The following is a 15,181-nucleotide window of genomic DNA, read 5'->3' as shown; positions in this document are numbered from 1 at the left end:
AACGTGAATGGTCTAAATGCTCCCATAAAATGGCACAGGGTTGCAGATTGGATAAAAAGACAGGACCCATAAAAAGACAGGAGCTGAGATACCCTTCAGAAGAAGAATGGATAAAGAAGCTGTGGTCCATATATACAATGGAATATCACTCAGCCATCAGAAAGGATGAATACCCAACTTTTAATCAACACGGATGGGACTGGAAGGGATTATGCTAAGTGAAATAAGTCAAGCAGAGAAAGTCAATTATCATATGGTTTCACTTATTTGTGGAACATAAGGAACAGCATGGAGGACGTTAGGAGAAGGAAGGGAAAAATGAAGGGGGGAAATCGGAGGGAGAGACGAACCAGGAGAGACTATTGACTCTGAGAAACAAACTGAGGGTTTTAGAGGGGAGGGGGGAGGGGGGATGGGTTAGCCTGGTGATGGGTATTAGGGGGGGCACGTACTGCATGGAGCACTAGGTGTTACATGAAAACTGAATCGTGGATCACCACATCAAAAACTAATGATGTATTGTGTGGTGACTAACATAACATAAAATTAAATTAAAAAAACAAAAAACTTCATGAAAGTCAAGAATTTTATATTAGGAATTTCCTTGACCAGGTGTGGCCTCAAAGGACCTGAACTGGAGCAGAGAGCATATATTCCATTCCATCTTCCTCTCTATATAAGCAATAGATTTTTCTTTTCAGATGGCCTAAAGACTTTTACTATTTTTCCATGGGTCCACAAATTATTTTGTGTATATTTGAGAGGTGAGCCATGGCTCTAAGTTGCATATTTCTCTCATACTGCTTACCTCCTGTTTGTTCTTTTTTAGAAGTCTTATATAAATCTAGTACTAAATATTTGTGTGCCTCATTATAGATATTTGAGTGAATGAATTAGATTTTTTTTGTCAGTTATAGTAGGAAAATGTGTACATGAAAGAATAAAGTAAAATGTTATTAGCCATTGCATTGACAGTCTTCGACACCAAATGTAGAACATAAAAAAAAAGTTTTTTTATTAAGTTTAAATATGATATGAGAAAAGGATATGTGAGGAATTAAGCATGGTTTCCAATATAAAATAATTCCTCTGATATTTGCTGTTTGTAAGTCATTAAAAGTATCTCTTAGTTACTTCTCTTTGGTTTAAAAGCTTATTTTATGGTATGATTGAGTGTTGGAATGTAGAGAACAAAAATACCAGAGAAACATAATTGCCAATCCATGGAGGATTATTTAACATGATCTGTGACATTCCAGGAGAACTAAATAACCCATTGGTTAAATGTTGGTTACATTGGACACTTTTATTATGGAAAGATCACATATTTGTTTTCATTGGAATAGCAGCTTATCCCAGATTTACATTTTCTCTATCTGCAAAGATGCTTATATCATCAGCACTACCATTCCTGGATTTTCTGAATACTTTTATTCACCATTATTGTTTCTCATACAATATTACTTCTGTCCAAGGAAATTACTTTCCAATTAAATATGAAGATAACTGATTATCCAATAGCTTTTCTGTTCTGTCAGTTTCCAGAATCATTGGATATATAAAAGATGGTAATGATATATTAAAGCTCATTACAGCAGCAGCCCAGAGAAAACATCTTGAATATTTGGAATGCAATGTTAGTGATTACAAAATATTCTCTGAACAAATGACCAATCTATATTGTTTTTTATACCATAACCAATGTACTCTGAGTTCCAAGAAACAAGGGGAAAAAAATAAACTTTGCCCACTCTCAACAATTCTGATAACCATTTTTGTGACTCTAGGCACTGCTTTTTGGAGCTCTTAGAATCCAAAGTGAAATGCTTCTATCAGGAGACAATCCAAGTGAATTGAAAGTTGTGACCTGCCCTTCTGCCCCAATCGGCTCTGTTACTTGCAGGACATCCAAAACTAGGGAGATACAATGTTGGATTGAGTGATAGATTTTGGCTATCAAGATTAAAGAGAATTGCCACCTTAAAAATTAGGTAAAATGAAAGTAAAATGGAACCCTAGGAAAATGCTGGGAACGTCTTAGAATTTCCGTGATTCTCCAGTCTTTCTGGTGATTCTGGAAAACATACTTTTTGTAATACTTTAAAAGGAACTAGTTTTCACTCTTAACTTTGGGATAGAGCATATCTCTAATACACCAATGTAGTGAAAGATTTAAAAAGAAGACAGGAAATGCACAAAGCCTAAAGGAAAAGGTAGATCAATTTAACTAGATTATATTTTAAAATGTCAGACAAGAAATACTCATAAACAATGAAAAGGCAACTACTTGCCTTTTACAAAGCATACATTGATTCATACTATATCTTCAATAAACTATAAACATTTGATTTTAGGAATTATTTTATATTTCATGGTGCTAAATATTAATTTAATTAAGTCTTTTTAACTTAACTTGAATATTATTAGCAGAAAAAAATTGTAAATAACTGTATTCTTTAGAAAATATATGTGAAAGATTATCTTATGTATTTATTTCAAAATATAAATTTAAATTACCCAACAATTGAAACAAATTACACCATGACCCATTGTTGTAGTTAATGAAATGACATTCTCTAGTGAATATGGGTCTCTCATATTGACAGTACACTTAAATGTCATCACAGGAGGGACAGTAGATGTTATTTATATTTATATATTTGGAAGAATACTTCAAATATTTTGTAATGCTCAGGTTTGCTTAATTTCCCTGTTCCTTTTTAATAAAGCCAAATAACGGTCGCCAAGAGCATGATCAGCAAAATATGAAAGACATATAAAAAACACAATTAAAAAATAAAGAGACAAACAAGGAAGCCCTAATCATGTAAAAAATAATGTCATTCAAGATGCATTTGGTTAAATAGTCTCCAGGTGGCAGTCTAGCACTACCTCAGCCAAACACTCGAGCTAAAGATGCTGGGCATCTTCTGTGTTCTTAATTTCTGGCAAAGGGACCACTTAATATTTACCATTCTCCTTGTGGAAGCTAGGAGTGAAAACTCAGTTTATTCAATTAGCTATTTAGGGCTCTCATAAAATATACAAGAAGTAGTTCTCTACCATTTAGTTACTTTTGGAATCAAATATACATAGATTTAATTTTTCTCGGATTTATATTTTTTAAAATGAAAAAGACATATATTATAAAACTTAATTTTTTTGTAATATTACACTTCAGTCAATATGACATCCAGTCAAAGTCTAAGGAATAGTTGTTCTTTCCACTTTTAAAATGATGCTTCCATTGGACCCATGTTCAGATAAGATCAACTGTAAATAACTCTCAAATAATACCTACCCTTTAGTTCATTGTTAATAATATAGAGGAAAAAATACTATTCTAATGTAACATTTCAGTAATTTAAAATTATGGGCCTTCACAAATATTCCATGTTGTCTATTCTTCATTTAAAAATTACATCTTCTCTATATTCTTCCCTTACTTATTGCGTTAGGTTAGGGTGCCATGACAAATACAGTGTGATTGGGTGGCTTAAACAACAGAAATGAATGTTCTCACAGTTCAGGAGGCTGGAAAGTTCAAGATCAAAGTGCAGGCCTATTTGGTTCCAAGTGAAAACTCTTTTTCTATTTTGCAGATACCACCTTTCACTTTGTCCTCACGTGGCAGAGATTTCTCTCTTATATTCTTAGAAGGTTTCCTCCAATCCTGTTGGTTTTGGAGTCTACTCTTATAACCTCATTTAATCTTAATTACCTCCTGAAGCCTCAATCTTCAAATACAGTCACATTGGGTGTTAAGGCTGCACACATGAATTTGTGGAAGGGCGTGTGTGTGTGGGTGGGGGCTGGTTGGGGAATTCAGTCCATAATATCTATTGAAACCAAAGAGCAAATGGCTTCAGTGTTTTAGTAGAGCCATTTTTCTTTCTGGCCAGATTGTCATAAATGAGGATCTAGTAATATATCTGCTATTATTTATTTAGTGAATTCTCTGTTAAATTCTCTACTGATTTCCACTATAAAAATGGGGAAATCATGGTTTCTAGTATAAATGAGACTTAAAGTGAAAAGTTAAATAGAATGAGAATTATGTATACTGTATTAGAAAAAGAACAATAAGTAAAACTCACAAAAGAAAACTAATGAAAATGAAAAGAAATCAGTTGATATTAGGCATAAGGGATGGTTTCTTTGAAGTATATGTTTGTTTGTTTCTAAGCAAAAAGAGAATGGTTATAGTAACTGAATGGAAAAAGGATCAGAGGAATAAAGAAAATTGGTTGTGGAAAAGTATTTTAAAAACAAGGCTGTGAAAAGGAACTCACTTTTAGAACCAGATACGATGAAAATGGAAGTAAAAGAAAATCAGTCTGGTGTGTTAACTAAATGCAATGTATGAATTCAGAAATTAATAATTTTTCATCCAAATACATTAGGAATATTATAATGTAGTAAATTAAAGTATATAACCACATCCATTATTTCAAGACACATTATCTGCTATTTTTAAACTGTGTCACTGACTACAAAAAAGGAAAGTATATAAAATGAGCCATAGCTATTATTTTTTAAATTCCATTTGTTTATTATGAGGGTTATATATTTTCCTTAAAGGAATTTGTGAAATATAAATAAGAAGAACATATCATCAGAAAACCAAATTGACTAAAAGCTTAAAAGGTATGTCTTCTACCAAGGGTGAAAAAAATAATCATTTAAATCTAAGCAGTTAATTGGAAGCCATAAATAGTAAGCCAGTATTAGAAAAACTTTGTAAGCTAGAGAATTTATATGAGTATAGAAAAGAAAGTAAAAAATCACTAGAAATAATAATAAAATAGATGTCTTTTAATTATGAAATAAGCTCCAGTGTTGAACTAGAATTGTATTTTATACTATTTTATAAATTTGCATGGCATATACATGTATTTGTATTTTTGACATTTAAAAAGTAGCTGAAAGCTGAAAACTGTTTGAATATTAAAATACATTTAATCATTTTAGTATCACTCATTATTCCATGGGAAACATAATTTATTTATTCATTAAATTTCATTCTCACTTATAATAAGTAAATCAGTCTGATGGAGTCTTAGGATTTCTTGATAGTTTTTTTTTTCCTGAAAGCCAGATGAAATCATATAAAAATGTTTTGAAATTTGATGTCATTATAATTTGAATTAGAAAATGGGTAGAAAATGCTCTCCTTCAATCTAGGGCAAAAGCTATTTTCTTAACCTCCTGTTGTTGAAGGATAACTCATGTAAAATGGGAGAAGCCTATTTCCTGTATTACTTAAGAAAGGATGATTTTTAAATGGCTCCAGCATCATTAATAAAGTGATATAGACAAAACAATGAGAGCAATTGTGAAGGGAATTTCTGTACCCATGTGTATCAGTCAGGGTCCCAGCAGGAACCTGAGGCACTCAACAAAGGGAAATTATGGAAAAATTTTAATGAAAAGACTATTTCACCAAGGTGTACACACAGTATAAGGAAACTACAGAGGATAAATAGTTCAGTACCACTGTGCTTGTAAGAGTGAAATTATAACCATCCTGAGGCTGGAAAGAATGAGAGGCAGGAGTTGTTCCTGGAAACCAATAGTCATATACTGATGAACCCTGAACTTTTCAGGGGTTAGGTATGCTAACCTAACCTCTACACAGTTGAAAATCCATGTATAACTTTTGATTCCTCAAAACTTAACTATGTAACTACTAATAGCCTACTAATAACTAGAGCCTTAACAATAACATAAGTTGATTAACATATTTTATATGTTACATATATTATATACTATGTTCTTACAATAAAGTAACTTAGAGAAAAGAAAATGTTAAGAAAACCATAAGGAAGAGAAAATACATTTACAGTACTATACTGTAAAAAATCTGTGTATAAATGGACCCATGCAATTCAAACCTATGTTGTTCAAGGGCAACTATACGGAAGGACATTTCAATCCCTGAAAAGAAGCAGTGACCTTCAGTCAAGGGACAAAGTTACACAATGGCCACTCATCAGGAAGAGAGCCAAAGCGATGCATAACTTAACTTCACTATTCTTCACGTTAATCTCCTACCAAGTCCACTAGTTAGCTGAGCTCTGTCAGAATCCAGAAGCTCAAGCCCTTTGATACAGTCTATGCAAGTCAGTCTCCTGGGTTAGAGTCTAGAATAGGCTGGAGAAGGGCAGAGAATGTGTATTAGTCATGCTTCTCCAGAGAATTAGAAACAATAGGATATGTATAAGAGGAGATTATAAGAATTGGCTCATGTAATTATGAAGGCCAGGAAGTCCTATGATCTGTAGTCTATAAACTAGAGAACCGGGAATGCCACTGGTGTAAGTTCAGTTCAAGTCTAAAGGCCTGAGAATCAGTGGTCAATGATATAAATCCCAATCCAAGTCCAAAAGCCCAAGAATCAAGAGTGCTGATACCCAAGGGCAGGACAAAATGAATGTATCTGCTCAGGCAGACAGAGCAATTCACCCTTCCCTTTTTGTTTTATTCAGTCCCTTAACAGATTGGAACAAATCTCAGTCTACCGATTCAAAGGCTGATCTCTTCCCAAAACACTCACAGAGGCATATCCAGAAATAATTTTTTACCAGCTGTCTGGGGAATCCCTTAGTACAGTCAAGTTGACACATAAAATTAACTATCACAGAATGGACCTAGTGGGGCAACTGGTAAATATCTGGAAGATAGTGTTTTTCCAACAATCCTCAGGAAATATTTATGCAATGAATATAGTAAGAATAGTGGGCTTCTGTTTGGCTGATAAATAGCCTAGTTCAATTCCCATCAATAGATGCTTAAGATCAAACATTTTTAAAGCTGTTTAAAGTTCTGTATTAGGTCAGAGTTGTGTGGGTCCCCTTATCCATGAGTTTTTTGCATTCTCAGATTTTTTACAGTAAACTTTATTCTGTATACTCTGTGGACTTCCATGGGTCCACAGAGTATACAGATTAAATTGTAACCTCCTTGTCCTACCATTTAAGAGTCTCCACATTCTAAAATCAACCTGTCATTTTCTCCTTAACATTTTATGGGTAAGTATTTAAAATAACCATTTCTATTCTTTCTGAGTATTTTAGCTTTTTTCTAGAAACTTGATAGAGATGAGATGTCAACTATGTTATTAGGCCATATGGTTATGGCAACAGTGACCCAAGTTTAATAGTCTGTATCTGGACTAGGAGAAATAAAAATACTAGGTAGAACATATCTTTGGGCTTCCCTGAATCTGATGTTTTTTGTAATTCGTAAGTCCCAGGCAGAGACCTGGAAGCTATCTATGGAATTGTAGCAAGGCATATCCTAAAGACCATATGGCTTCATATTATTTCTGTACCTGCCCGATAAATTTTATTTCATTGCTTCTGAAACGATCATTTGGTGAGGCATAGAGAATCACTCCTGGATAACTCTGTGGACTGCTCCAAGAATTATTCTAACTGAAGATAAATATGTGATTCTGCCCTGCTGGCATGCTCTGTTTTCTCTCCTATAATCTTCCAATGAATCTAATGCCAAGGTTGATCTTAGCTATCTAACAGATTATAAATATAATATAAATGGCAGGGGTAAATTAAAATACAACACATTTTTTCCATTACCTAGGTTCCAGTAACTGTACTTTATGAGTCAAGTAGGAATCACATTTCACTGATAATCCTAGTGACAGAAATACAGATGCTTAAATATTCTAGAGGTTTCTTTTTCTGCCAAGTTAAATAAAAATAGAGTTAGATGTTCCCAGTCTAGTAGTATAGCTTCTCTACAATATTGCCAGTGAGACATGGGTCCCTCCTGTCTTTCTGCTCTGCCATTCTCAGTGTATAGCTTCCTCCTTAGTTGCCTCATGATTACTTAGACGTTCAGGATTTTTTTGTGTTCCATGCAGATGAAAGCAAAAGGCTACTGGAAAGATACAAGCCAGATGAACCACCCACCTCCCTCTTTGCTTTCAAAGAGCGTTCCTGGATACTATGCTCAACAAACTGTATTAAATTTTTACTAAGTTGGTAAAAGAAGAAGTAGGAGGAAGAGAAGGAGGAGGAGGTGGAGAAAGAGGGGACAGAGGAGAGAAATGTAGTTTTTTAGCTGGAAAGTTGTATCTACTAACAAAATTAGAACGTCTTCTTTAAAAAAAAAGAGGTGAAGATAATATCAACTTCTGTAGTTACTCTTTTTCTTTACTTGTTAAGCTTTTCTACATTTTTTTTCTAAGGCTAATTGAAAAGGAAAGATATAATTTCACAGACAATGACTGATTTCTACCTCAATCCCTCTGCTAAATCTTTGTGTTTTTAGTAACATAGCATTACTATGTTAAGTTTAACCTCAGCATGCCCTTTTGCTCCAAAAATTTTACAAAATGAATCAGTAAGAATTTTTAAATCACATTCTCTATGTTCAATTGTGTATACCACCCAAAACCACTAAATTGAGCAAACTCAGAATAGTATGTGCAGACATAGTGTAGTAATTCAGAGGAAGAGAGAAGTGAGAGTAGAAGTTATCAGAGATTATCCACTGAGCAGCTTAGACTTGACCTGAACAAAGAAGTCTATGTAGGAATGTATATCCTAAGCAAAGGCTATGTAAAGTATTAAGAATGTTTAAAATAAAAGCTCTGAGTGGATCTGAGGCTTAGTTTTCAAAGGACTGTATGTTTTCCTAAGATATTCCCTATTGAATGAAGCTAAATTATTGTTGAGACTAGTCTAACACCATTCCTAGATCACTTAACTGTTTCAGTGATGGCAAAATTGTTCACTTCATGCCTTTGTGATTGTTCATTTTTGGGTCATTATCTTTATGAGTGATTATACTGTATCACACTATAGTATATATTATACTGCATTATACTACAAAATGTTTCCAGTCAAATCCAAAATTTGTAAAATTTAGCAATTTTACATTTAATTTGACCTAAGTTTTGCTGCAAACTGACATGATTTCTAATGCAAAACAACTTATTTAGAATAATGATTATTTTCTAATCTGTAGTTTTTAAAATTTCTTATTTATATTTTAATTTTTATTTTGTTGTGTAAGACTACTTGACAGGATTCTGTTAACAGATTTTTAAGTGTACGTACAGAATTTTTAACTATATGTACGATATTATATAATAGATCTCTAGAACTTATTTATCTTCCTTAACTGAGGAGAATTTATGCCTATTGATTAGCAACTCCCCGTTTCACCCTACTCCAATCTCTGGCAACCACCATTCCATAAATGATGGATTTTGTGAATTTGACTATTTTAGATACCTCATATAAGGTGAAATCGTGGTATTTGTCCTTCTGAAACTGGCTTATTTCACTTAGCGTAATGTCCTTAAGGTTCATTCATTTTGTTTCATATTGCAGAATTCCCTCTGTTTTTAAAGGTGAATAATATTCCGTTGTGTGTATATGTCATGTTTTCTTTATTTATCTAAAGATGGACATTAGGTTGTTTTTACATTTTGGATATTATGAATAGTGCTGCAATTAAGATTAAATTTCAAAGAGATATTAACACTCTTATCTTCTGTTTAAGATACCAAAGTTCAATAACTGAATTTGAGATTTGGAAATTTGTACTAATATTACATTCAAAAACTGTTGGATAAAAATGTACTGTATTAGGTAATAAAGTTATGTTTAGGGGTGCCTGGGTGGCTCAGTCGTTGGGTGTCTGCCTTCGGCTCAGGTCATGATCCCAGGGTCCTGGGATCGAGCCCCGCATCGGGCTCCCTACTCAGCGGGAAGCCTGCTTCTCCCTCTCCCACTCCCCCTGCTTGTGTTCCTTCTCTCTCTGTCTCTCTCTCTGTCAAATAAATAAATAAAATCTTTAAAACAAAAATAAATAAACTTATGTTTATGTTCTAATTATACTTGATCTGGACATGTATTATCCAACATTTATTTAGCACTTCATATATATTAAGTGTTACGTTAGTTGTGAGTATAAAATGAAAATCTAACAGATTCCCTTCCCTCCGGGTACTCATGGCACAATATGAGATGTGTTATAAACAAGTGCTGAAAGCACTGTAGTTCCACTCTAGTGGGAAGATCCTTGAATCCTGCCTTGGAATTTGCGCAAAAGCTTTAGGAAGGTGATTACGTTTGAGATTTGTTTTTGTTTTGGTTTTGTTTTGTTTTGTTTTCCTGAGGGATACAACCAGAATGAATAGGGATGAAAATTCTAGATAGGAAAACCATATTTATAAAAGAACAAAAATTTAAGAGGATAATCTGAGGGAAGCTTTATGTGTTCTTTCAATTTTTAAAATAGATATTCATATATATCTTGTAAAAGTAAAAACAATACAGGAAAATAAAACAAAAACAATTTTTTTTAAGTTGGACCTTATTTTGACCTAGACCAGTGGCAGTTCTTAGGATGCATTACCCCCTGTCTCTACCTATAGTAGTTGTCTGCTGCAGCGTTACTGATTCACTCAGCTCTTTGTCCTTTCTCCTTTGCTCCTTGGCCATTTCTCTCATTATTTTTGAGACCAACTCCTGGAGTGAATAGACTGGTTAGCTAATTTTCATCATTTCTATTGAGTAGAGCCCTCTGATCAAGTCTCATCTACAGAAGAGCATAGCCCACTTCTTTACAATGTACTGTCTAGCTCTGCTTTTCCTGAATAGGGATCAATTTCAGGCATTTGAAAGAAATTGTGACTGAGTAGCACAGAATAGGAGTTTATTTATTTCCACATATAAAACACCTTTGTGATGGCGCATTGTTTGGAGAATGTGTATGAGCTTCACAACTTCACATTGCTTTTTTTTTTCCATTCCGTCATGGCCATGTGGGTGTTTAATAGATTATTTTTAATATACTGAGGAAGTAGCTTAAATCTTCAAAAAAGAAATAAGAAGAGAACAAATATAAATGTGGGTTTCTTCCAATTTTATATGAAGATTTATCATCCTATATATTCAAACTATTCTTAACTGGCCATCCTAGTGCTATTTAATTTTATATAAATGTATACATATTTAAATCCCATTGAGGACTATAGCTGAGATGGAGAGAATTTTCAGAATATTCCTAATGCGTATCAATTAGGAAAGATTAGACTATGGATATCTAGTAGTGTTTGAAAACACTTTATTTTTATTTAAAAAATGTGTAAAGATATGTAAATGGTCATTGCCTATTTTGTGAAGAGGGTGACATTCATTAATTTTGACAAAAATATCCTTATTTATTTCAACACTGTTATTAGGCAGTGTTGTATTTTATCTTCTTTTTTAGAGGAATCTGTGTGCTTATTTTGGTTTTGTTTTTGCTACAGTCATTTAGTTATTAACCAGTTACCCCTTGAAGCCATTTTGAATGTACAAGGAATTATCGACAGTTTATCACTGATAAATACTGAATCCTAAAGGAGTTATTATAGAAATACAATCACATCTCTTTATAAAATTTTCATTGATCTTTCTGTAAAAGTGCATATAAGTTAGATAAATAGGTTAGAGGAATATATATTTATTAATTTGTCCTTGGTTAGTAGTTTCCTTAGACTTGAAGCTTAGTTTTCTAGACATGGTTTTTAGAAAATGATATACTGCTGCAGCCTCTTGTTCTGTCACTGCTATTAATTTACTTACAAATAGCACAAGGAAACCAGTGAATATTACTTATTGGTACCAAAAGTAATCACATTTTAATGAACTCGCAAGAGACTATGTTGTGCTAATTCTTCCCTGTTGGCCAACTTAGGGAAAGAAAATACATGAATGCTTTTAAGTGGACATATGTTTCATCAGATTGTTTACAGTGTAGTTTAGGAGTATAAAGGCACACCAAAATGGGCATTGAACTGCTTAATCTAGAAGTGTTCACATAGCTATGGTGTGACTAGAAAATATAATATAGCTTAGGTGATTGCTCTAATATCAATTCATATGCAAGGATCTCTTAGGGGGAAAAAAAAAAAAGAGGAAACAGCCTAAAATGGGCGAGAGAAGAGACCAGGATTCATGTACTATTTTCCCGGGCCTGCAGTTTACTTCACTTTGTAACTGGCAGGTTAAAGGTTTTTAATTCTGAGCTTTAGATTCCTTTTGCATAAAATGATGTAATGTAATTTACTTTCTAACTGATTATGAGGCAGTTCTTTAAATAATGAGAAATCCAGGTTTTATCAGATGGGATTTTAAGATTAAAGATATTTTCCAGCATGCCACTTTGAATGGAAGGGAACTACATCTTGAAAGAGAAATAAGTGAATTGCCTTTGTGGCTAAAGGTAAATAATTAGCCACATATTTTTTTATTTTTATTTTTTACAAAATTAAACAGATAAATTAAGCCAGTGAAAGGGTTTAATATTACACATGAGATATTTGTAATAAAAGTATAAGTTTGTTACAGATTTTTACCTGATAGTGCAATAGATTTGCCACAGCAGAAGCTTTTCATTACCATTAGAGTTACTAAACCTTGATTTAAAATGGAATATGCAAGGTGTGTTTAAAAACATGGTTTAAATATGAAGAACTTTTCAAACTCAACACCCAAAAAACAAGTCAAAAAATGGGCAGAAGACATGAACAGACGCTTGTCTGAAGAAGACATACAAATGGCTAACAGACACATGAAAAGATGTTCATCATAATTAGCCATCAGGGAAATTCAAATCAAAACCACATTGAGATACCACCTTACACCAGTTAGAGTGGCAAAAATGGACAAGGCAAGAAACAACAAATGTTGGAGAGGTTGTGGAGAATGGGGAACCCTCTTACACTGTTGGTGGGAATGCAGGTTGGTACAGCCACTCTGGAAAAGTGTGGAGTTTCTTCAGAAAACTAAAAATAGAGCTACCCTATGACCCAGCAGTTGCACTCCTGGGTATTTACCCCAAAGACACAGATGTAGTGAAAATAAGGGCCATATGCACTCCAACGTTCATAGCAGCAATGTCCGCAATAGCCAAACTGTGGAGGGAGCCGAGATGCCCTTCAACAGGTGAATGGATAAAGATGTGGTCCATATATACAATGGAATATCACTCAGCCATCAGAAAGGATGAATACCCAACTTTTACATCAACATGGATGGGACTGGAGGAGATTATGCTAAGTGAAATAAGTCAAGCAGAGAAAGTCAATTATCATATGGTTTCACTTACTTGTGGAACATAAGGAACAGCATGGAGGACATTAAGGGAAGGAAGGGAAAAATGAAGGGGGGGAATCGGAGGGGGAGATGAACCATGAGAGACTATGGACCCTGAGAAACAAACTGAGGGTTCTAGAGGGGAGCAGGGTGAGGGGATGGGTTAGCCTGGTGATGGGTATTAAGGAGCACGTACTGCATGGAGCACTGGGTGTTATACGAAAACAATGAATCATGGATCACTATGTCAAAAACTAATGATGTATGGTGACTAACATAATAAAATAAAATAAAAAAATAAATATGAATACATTTGACATCAAATAATGCTACAAAGAAATGTATCTACAGACAGAGAAGGTAAGGCTGCCAGTAAAATACAGACATGAGAATGAAACATGCTCTTAATCAGCATCCTCTAGAAAGCTGCATGAGCCCTGAACCTAGAAGAACTGCCTGATAGTACTTAAGAAGCAATGAGAGGAAGAAGCCCATATGCTGCAGTGCATCCCTCAGGCTCAAATGGTCTTTTGGATTCAGTTTAGTGCTTGTGCCTGACACAGAAACCACAGGGTGGCCTTCCTCTTAATCTTGCCTAAGGATTTCAAAATAGCTTCCTTGCTATGAATAAAAGGCAAGATAAATTTTTTAAAAAGTTGAAACTTGTACTGCTGCCATAGGAACAGCAAAAACGTCTTCAGCCGCGCTTATACACAGTGGTAGGAGAGATCGCCATTAGCGCAGGGGGAGTTACCTGCGGCACTAGTAGCAACGGGCTGTGGTTCATCAGTCACACGGCAGGATCACGGCCAGGCCAGCCAGCAGCCAGCACTGGCGCTGTCTCAGCAGGCACCCGTGTTCGTGAGTTACTTACTTGCAGATGGTGTTAAGTGCGTGACATAGAGGACGCTGATACACAGCAAGCACGTGTATTCCCAGCGATATTCAAATTTCTCTTATAAACTTGCCCCATCGCTTGCCCATCAATTTTCTAAAAACAATGAATAAAAAACAAGTAGAGAAAATTATGTCAGAATTACTTTATAACATTCTCAGGCTTTGAAGTTTTGGGGCAACTCAATCTTATATTCTCATGTCTAAGATCTAAATGGTAAAGGAGAGATCTAAAATCTAAAATGGGTAAAGGAGGATTAAAGAGGTCATTCAAGCTGATTTTATCTGTTACAAAGTATGAATATAATTTTATGGGTTCAAAAATCTCAAATTCTTCGAGATTGTTTTATTACATTATCACTGTTATAAAATTAGTTCTGGAGCCAATTTTCCCCAGATATGTTTTTTTTTTTAATCTTTGCTTTTTCCAGTTTTGTATAGGAATTGTTAGCATTATGTTTGCATTCAGGATTTTCCAAAAGCCTAAAAGGTTTCACCAGCCAAATTATTCCTGCTCTGAAGGACAATACTTGAAAATATATGTCTTTGTCCTAACTGAAAGGAAAAACTGTATAGAGTTTGAATTTAATGAATCTGAACATCAGATCAGATACTGAGCTTTTTATCAAAGCTGCAGAAAACAGTTACCTAACAGGGAATTTTTTTTTTTTCTCCTGGAAAAGGAAGGATTATATTTGATTACACAGAGAGATCTAATTGAACATACTTCAGAATGACTCTCGAGTAAAATAGTTGTTCAACAATGATAAAATTGTAAGAATTTTCAATATTGTCTTCATTGGCACATAATTTTATCATTTTCTGGTTGATTTAAGTGGAAATATTTGTAGAACATACTAAGTTACAATATGACTAATCATTATAGAGAGCTAAGGCTTTGATTTCTTTCTGTATTTTTCAGTGATTCCTATACAAGAAATTCTTGTGTGTGTGTGTGTTTTCTTACTTAGCTTGAATATTTATAATTGGGCAACTTCATGACATGTAAAACAAAACTTTGCCCAAATCATGTTGCTCATTTTTTGCAAGTCCTTCTTTTTTCCAAATTTTCTTTATCAAAACTCTTGTACCATTTTTACTCTTTTACTTATCACATCCTACATCTACTCTCTTAGCATCTTTTATTTCATTCATTCCAAAGAGTTTTT

The sequence above is a fragment of the Eumetopias jubatus genome, unplaced genomic scaffold (genome assembly GCF_037043125.1).
Source record: "Eumetopias jubatus isolate StellerSeaLion01/CBP00866 unplaced genomic scaffold, mEumJub1_p1.0 scaffold_7, whole genome shotgun sequence".
NCBI classification, from domain to species: Eukaryota; Metazoa; Chordata; class Mammalia; order Carnivora; family Otariidae; genus Eumetopias; species Eumetopias jubatus.
This window is presented reverse-complemented; position numbering follows the sequence as displayed.